Source organism: Condylura cristata, unplaced genomic scaffold (genome assembly GCF_000260355.1).
Source record: "Condylura cristata isolate star-nosed mole 26May11 unplaced genomic scaffold, ConCri1.0 scaffold00033, whole genome shotgun sequence".
In the NCBI taxonomy this organism is placed as follows: Eukaryota; Metazoa; Chordata; class Mammalia; order Eulipotyphla; family Talpidae; genus Condylura; species Condylura cristata.
Window position 1 is genome coordinate 4257178 of NW_004567134.1, and position 6831 is coordinate 4264008.

Genomic DNA, 6831 nt, shown 5'->3' on the forward strand with positions numbered 1-6831 from the left:
CCAAGGTCTACTACGGTTTCTTTTCCCCTTTCTTCTATGAGCAGCAAACATTTATTGGCTTTTTCAACGTGTATCACATTCAGAGGTTAATTACCTCTCTACCATCACTGCAGGGTCCTCTTATTTAAACCTGTTTGTTTCCATTTCTCACCTAGACCATAAGTACTAAGGTGTAACAATCTCTTAATTCCCTATACAAGCTTTACAGGTAACAAAGTTACCATAAATATTTTTTAAGACCTACTTCTCTGCCATTGTGAAGTCAACATCAAACATGAGGGCCAGATCCCAAGCAGTATAAAAACTGAAACAGAAAGGACATTTTAAACAACTATCTACATAACTCTACTGAGAAGTAACAGAATTTTGTCACAGTAACAACTACAATTTGAGGATTCACTCAAGTAAAATCTTCCTCTGCAAAAGGAAAATGATTTTCTAATCTTTTTTCAAGTAATTATTTTTTAAGTCATTAAAAAGGAGTTTGGGGACGCACAAAGTAAAATGCTGAGGCCAAAATAATTCCAAAGCACTGAAAGACAGTTTCATTTACAGAGAAGAAAAAACAGGCAGAGGAATTTTAAGTCTCTGTTAGTGTCACATCTGTCATGTCATGTCATGCTGAAATGAAGTCCAGCTATGTGTTTAAGTGCAAATTACTCCAGGCTGGGAAGCCTCTGACAAGTAAAGCACAACCACAACTCTCAGAGAGTTTGATTACAACTCAGGAGAGAAGTTAAAACAGGTGCTACCATGTCAAGAAAAACACAAGTGTTTACCATACACAGACTGAATATGTATATAAATGCAACTAAGAGCACTTGAGCTTTAAAGACAAAAACATGTAGGCAATTCCACCCACTTTTCTATTCATTAAACATGTGCTTGGCATCAAAACTTAAAAAGTGTTCAGGTTGGAGGTGTGAAGCTATACTTCCTATAGTCTGACCTACTTATTAATTGCCCCAAGTGAAACCAGGATTTTATAATTAATACCCCCCCAACCCCCCAACCCCCCCCCACACACACACACAATGTGGTCCCTACCCATAAGCAAGTGGTCCCTGGCTTTAGCATCACTTTGCTATCTGTAAGAAATAAAAATTCTCAAGCCCTACTCCATGTCTACTGAATCAGAAACTTTAATCACCCTCTTGATGGTTCCGATGCACAATGAAGTTTGAAAACCACTGCCATAAGCCAACTGCTTCATCTGTGCTCAACGGAAGAAAAAGCGACAACGGTAATTTTAATAATAGGATTCTCATCTACTAATGATTTTAAAATCTGAAAGGGTCTTAAGAGTCCAGATACAAAGAAAAAAGGCTTCCTAGTTTTCAATTTGTTCTCTTCATCTAGAGAGTATGTGAAAGACCTATCAGAATTACTAGTGCTTTGGGCCCTGCCCACAGTAGAGAAGACCCTCCCAGAATTAAGTATTTTTAACCTGTTTTCAAGAGAGTCCTCCCAAACAAGGTGACCCATAGTTTCAAAAACTGTAGTTTCCACTGGCTTATAGCTCCTTAAATACCCTCAATACATCATGAATCCAAAGAAAAACGATTTAAACCTGAAGTCTATCAAATGTCATGTCATCGGGTAAAGCCATTGTGCCATCTGAAGTTCACACTAGAAATTCCAGGTGCCCGCATACTGTTAGTTGTTTTACATTCATCTCCACTGAGAATAGAATACAAAGAAAAATATTATCCTCAGTCTTCAATGAATATCCAAAGGAAGGTCTCTTTCTATTTGTCTTTCCTAAAGTACTATCTTAGCTACTAAATTCACTTCCTGGCATCTCAAAAGAATAAAAAAATGATAGTTTTCCATCAAAGTAAGCCTTTTCTAGGTACAACATTGTAAGTCAGCCAATAATGTTTCCAAGGTCTTCTAATTATCTCATTTTAAATATAAACTTTTCGGGGCTTCTCTGGTGGCACAATAGGTTAAGTCCCAGCATCCAGCATTATAAAGCTATCTGCAACCACTGCAGCACGAATTCAAACCCCCCCCCCCTCCAGGAGCCTGATCCACAGAGAACAGAGAACTTCTCCCGTCTCAACTCCTGCTCCCCTCAGCAGTGTATTTTGGTAGATCTGCCTGTTCTGCGCCCCAGTCTGTCTTTGGTGAATCCTCTCAACCCCTGCTCTTTATACATAAAGAAATAAATCTTTAAAATAAATAAATAAATAAATATAAACTTGTATAAATCAAAGCTCTCCAGATGGCTCAAGAAATGTTTAAAAGCACTGTGTGGGCAATGAAAGGTAAAATTCCTTTACCCAAAAAAAGCTCCTCCAATATCGAAAGAAAAATCATGGCACTGTATCAACCCAGTTAAGATACAATTCCAGTTTAGAAAGTTGAGCCATCATATAAGGAGTATGTGTTCCAGAGACCATGGAATCAAAGATGACCCACTTACAAGTAGCTACATTTTCTTTGAAAGAGCACATTACTTAGTTTATTAGCACCTACTCTTGATACCAGATGCCAAACTACTGAGATGGCTAGCAATCCAAATGGATTACACTTTAATTTCCTAGAAGGCAATGACTATGGCTAGTAGTTCCTCAATCCCAGAAGAAAGGGAAGTGAAAACCACAAATCATCAAGTACCTACTGAATGCCAAGAATGACACAACTTCACATCTATTCTCATCTACACAAGAACCCTGTGAATGAGCTTCTACTATCCCATTACACAGATGAGAAACTCAGAGCTATAATCCAGCCACTAAGTGTAAGGGCTAAGGCTGAAAGTCAAGGCTTTCTAATTCCAGAATACTATTATTTTCACTAAGACCTGGGCAACCAAGTAAGACACTTTCAACCTTTAAACCTGAGTCATCTTCTAGACAAAGGGCGTATCTTCCAGTTATTACGAGGTCAAAGTAGCACAGTGTTCATAAAAGGAATTATTAAAGTGCCTTTTGCACATGTTTTTGATGGTAAAGTAATAAAGGTAAATCCCAAACCAGCAAGCCTCAACATCTCCAGAAACAGGTGGAATGTTACTACTTAGATGCCTCAAGCTAAAATTAGCTGAGACAGATTCTTCTCTATTTTTAGATGAAAGAGAGACTGGAGCTGGGCCAAGTCCTGGGGCTAAGGCTTACCCAGTGGTCAACTTCAGACAAAGCCAGTATCCAATTTTGTACTGCTGGGACAGCACTCACTGTCCCTATTTTACTCAGGTTTTCTTACCCCAATTTTAGGGTTGACTGTTATCAAAGCCTCCCATCCTCATTGCCAACCATCCTAGAGTATGCTTGAGCTCAAGTCATGACTGTCCTTTTTTGCCTTGTGACTTTAGTTTTCTCATTTTAAAAGGTTATCAATAATTTCTACTCAGAGGGTGGTAGAAGCACTAAACTTCCAATTGTGTCTTAAGTATCAGGGCTCCAGAGACTAGCATGGTCCCGTCCTGAAAAAGACTTCTAGGCCAACAAAGAAAACAGCCACGTCAACATTCATTTCAGTGCTACCTAAGCACTGTTTTACTGCAAATTGCTGTAGACCACACAAGAACAATACTGAGGTTAGAGATTAAGAGTGGCAAGCACAGTCAAGGTGATAAGTGGGGTCTTACAGAATATGTAAGCATAATAAGAGAGTCAAATCTTGCAATGATTTGACTGCAAAAAAAAAAAAAACTATTGATAATAAATCTTATTTTTGTAAAACAGGGTTTTTTGTTTCCAGTTGGGGGTGGGAGGAAGCCAAGTGTAAAATCATGTGTAGGAATGTCAGATTTGACCAGCAACAAAATTAAAATAGAGCGCTGATGAAATTGGGAGGCTCTGTGGACACGGTTCCTTTCCTATCACTATGACCCTACCCCACTGCAAGCCAAAAGGACCATGCGCACAGAACAGCCAAGTTGTACATACATATACCTTCAAATATTGTTTGAACTTAATGTTATTAAAGCATAGTAGATAGCTTGGGGACCCAGGTGGACTTTGTTGTCAAAATCTTAGACTCTGCCACTTGCATGGGTAAATTACTTAACTTCAATCTGTTAACTCTTCATGTTCAGATGCTGACAACCGTAACCTCCTTCAAATAATTAATGTAGTGTCAAAGTAGTAACACATGTAAAAGATCTGGCCCATAGTAAATGCTCAACAGCCACTGGTGATTATTTTACCATCACTCTACTGGATGAATTCAATAAGAACAGTTTAAAAATGACCAGGGCCTTTCTGGTGGCGTAGGGGTTAAGGTGCCATCACCACTATGGCCTGAGGTGACACAGCCAGGGAGGTGACACATATAAGACACAGCAGACCTCTCCTGACCAGCCTGCTGCTCCCCTCAGCAGTGTATCTTCCCACTCTGTCTTTGGTGAATCCTCTCAACCTCCTGCACCTCTGGCCTATATCCCAGACTTCTAAACACACACACTCAACTAACTCCCTATTCTTTCTATTTTGAATGTCATATGTTCCCAGTGGCTTCTTTGTAGGTCCATTTCCATACTACCTTCTGGATCCTGTTATCCCACTAACTAATCACAAAACTTCCATCTTCACTTCTTACTCTTTCCATTACCTTACTTCTCTTTTCACATGAAGATTGTCTTACCCCTACCTCCCTCTGATGTCTTCTTTCAAAGTTTAGAGAAATACAGTAGAACACACATTTGTAAAGATAAGACTGGACTATGTGGGGATATCTCCTTAATTTTTAAAATGTGAATTACAGTCATGGTATGAATTTTGTGTCGTGAGTTTCATTTAATATGAAGAACCTGGTACACTCACTCAAAATGGCAAAAATATAGTCAGGTTCTACCACCTCATAACTGAGTTAGTAGTCATGGAGAGGGCAGAGACATAATTCATCATGAATTCTAGAACGGTTAGATGAAATGATCACAGATGAATGTGTATTGGTTAACATCAATCAAAAGGGAAAGGGTCAGAGGTGCACCACGGAACACTGAACCTGGCCCCACCCTGGTCAACATCCACAATGATCTGAATAAAGTTAAAAGGGAATGTTTAGCATAGCACCCTCAGACAGAAAGCAGAAATTTTTAATATACAAGCAACAGACTATGACATCTTCAACTTGGAACCAAAGTGAAAAATCTTGAGAAGAGAACTGCAAATTCCTATGTTTTCAGGTCAAACAATTGTCTGCACAGTGCATGAAACCTAGCTTCAAAATAGTTCAGAGGAAAAGGTGATTGCAAGGTTACTATGAGTCAGCAAAGCAATATGCCACAAAAGCTAAGCCTGCCAGAGAATTCATTTGCAGCAGAATCCAAAACATGGAACTTGGTAACTATCCAACCACTTCAGCGGGAACCTGTTCACTTCTGGGTGCTACATCCCAAAGGGCAACAAGGGTGATCTGAACAAACAACAGGACAAGGACCAAGGGACGAATGACAACTGGAAATGTAAGAGCTCTGGGTGGCTACCAGTCATCCAAACCAAAGTTTTATAATGTGTGGCTCCAAAAGGCAAGATTAGGATGTGATAACGTTCCTGGATGGTTCAACCAGAAAGACACTCTGAACCAGCCTGGCTGCCTTACATGAGGTTGCAAAACTGGAAGAATCCATTCATGCTAAAGACTGGGTTGGGAGAGGCTAAAACTGAGGATATCTAAATTGTAATCAAGTTTATTTCGTGATAGCCTTACCCACTTCTAAAAAATAACTTCAAAGGCTAAGGCTATGGGTAATTAAAACGCAGACAATTACCTTATCTTTGGTGGAAAATCCAACATTATCGACACATAGCCTTTGGTGAAGATAACTTTTTAAAAATTTAAAATTGGCTTCTATAACTTCACTGACTTCAGAGGTAAGGGCCATCGTTTGAGTGAAGACAAAAAGGGGGAACAGTATTACTGTAATAATGTAACAGGAAGTGTAACGAGACAAATATTTATAACTGTCAGATTCTGTGATTCAGATTCGAGAAAGGGCTTTCTTTGATCCATGGGTTTAAAAGAATGACTCGATGTGATCAGTGACCAGTCTTAATAAGGTCTCTAAGTCACTTGGGATCACCTGAGTCATCCTGCTCATACAAGAGTTAAAGGACTAGCTTTGGGTGTGAGCCATTTACAGTAAGGCTCCAGCCCATGGGGATTTTCCAGCCGTTTTTATGGCAAGGTGTCATGTCCTAGACAAAACCTTTTTTTGTGGGGGAGGATCAAGGAGGGTAACAACCTAATTAGAGCTAGGTAACCCCGTCTGCCCCGCGTCGCCCGGGATCTAAGGCATCTCTGATCTGTTTCGAGGGTCTAGCGCCGGGGAAGCCTCAAGCCTTCCCCAAGACACCCTATTTGGGCTGAGGCCGCGCCCTGGCCCCGCACTCCAGAATCCACCAACTCTGAGGCCCAAGCGTCCGCTGAGCTCAGGCTCTGCACCGCAGGGGTACCTCCCATCGGTGCACGCGGCTGCCAGGGTACTGCGGCGCCGGGCCCCGTCTCCCCGCCGCCCGGCCGCGAGGCTCAGTACGCGCAGGCGCGGCCTCCTCCGCAGTGTGCAACCCCGCGGGGGAGGCGGGAATCGCGGCGGGCCACGTCACGGCCCGGAGAGTTCCAAAGGGGCGGGGCCTCCGCGAGGCTGCGGCGCTCCCAGCTCGCTCGCGCGCGCGCGCCCCCGCCCCCACGTGTCCCTGCGGCCCCGGGGAATGTGGGTCACCAAGCCGAGCGGCCTCACGTGTCCCCGCCCGCCGCCGCCGCCTCAGCGCCCATTATGTAATGCCGCGTCACGCGCCCGCCCAGCCAACCGCCGCCCGCGCGCCGCGGAACGTAAACACAGCGCGCACGTGGCTCGCGCGGCCCGGCCATGTGAGGGGG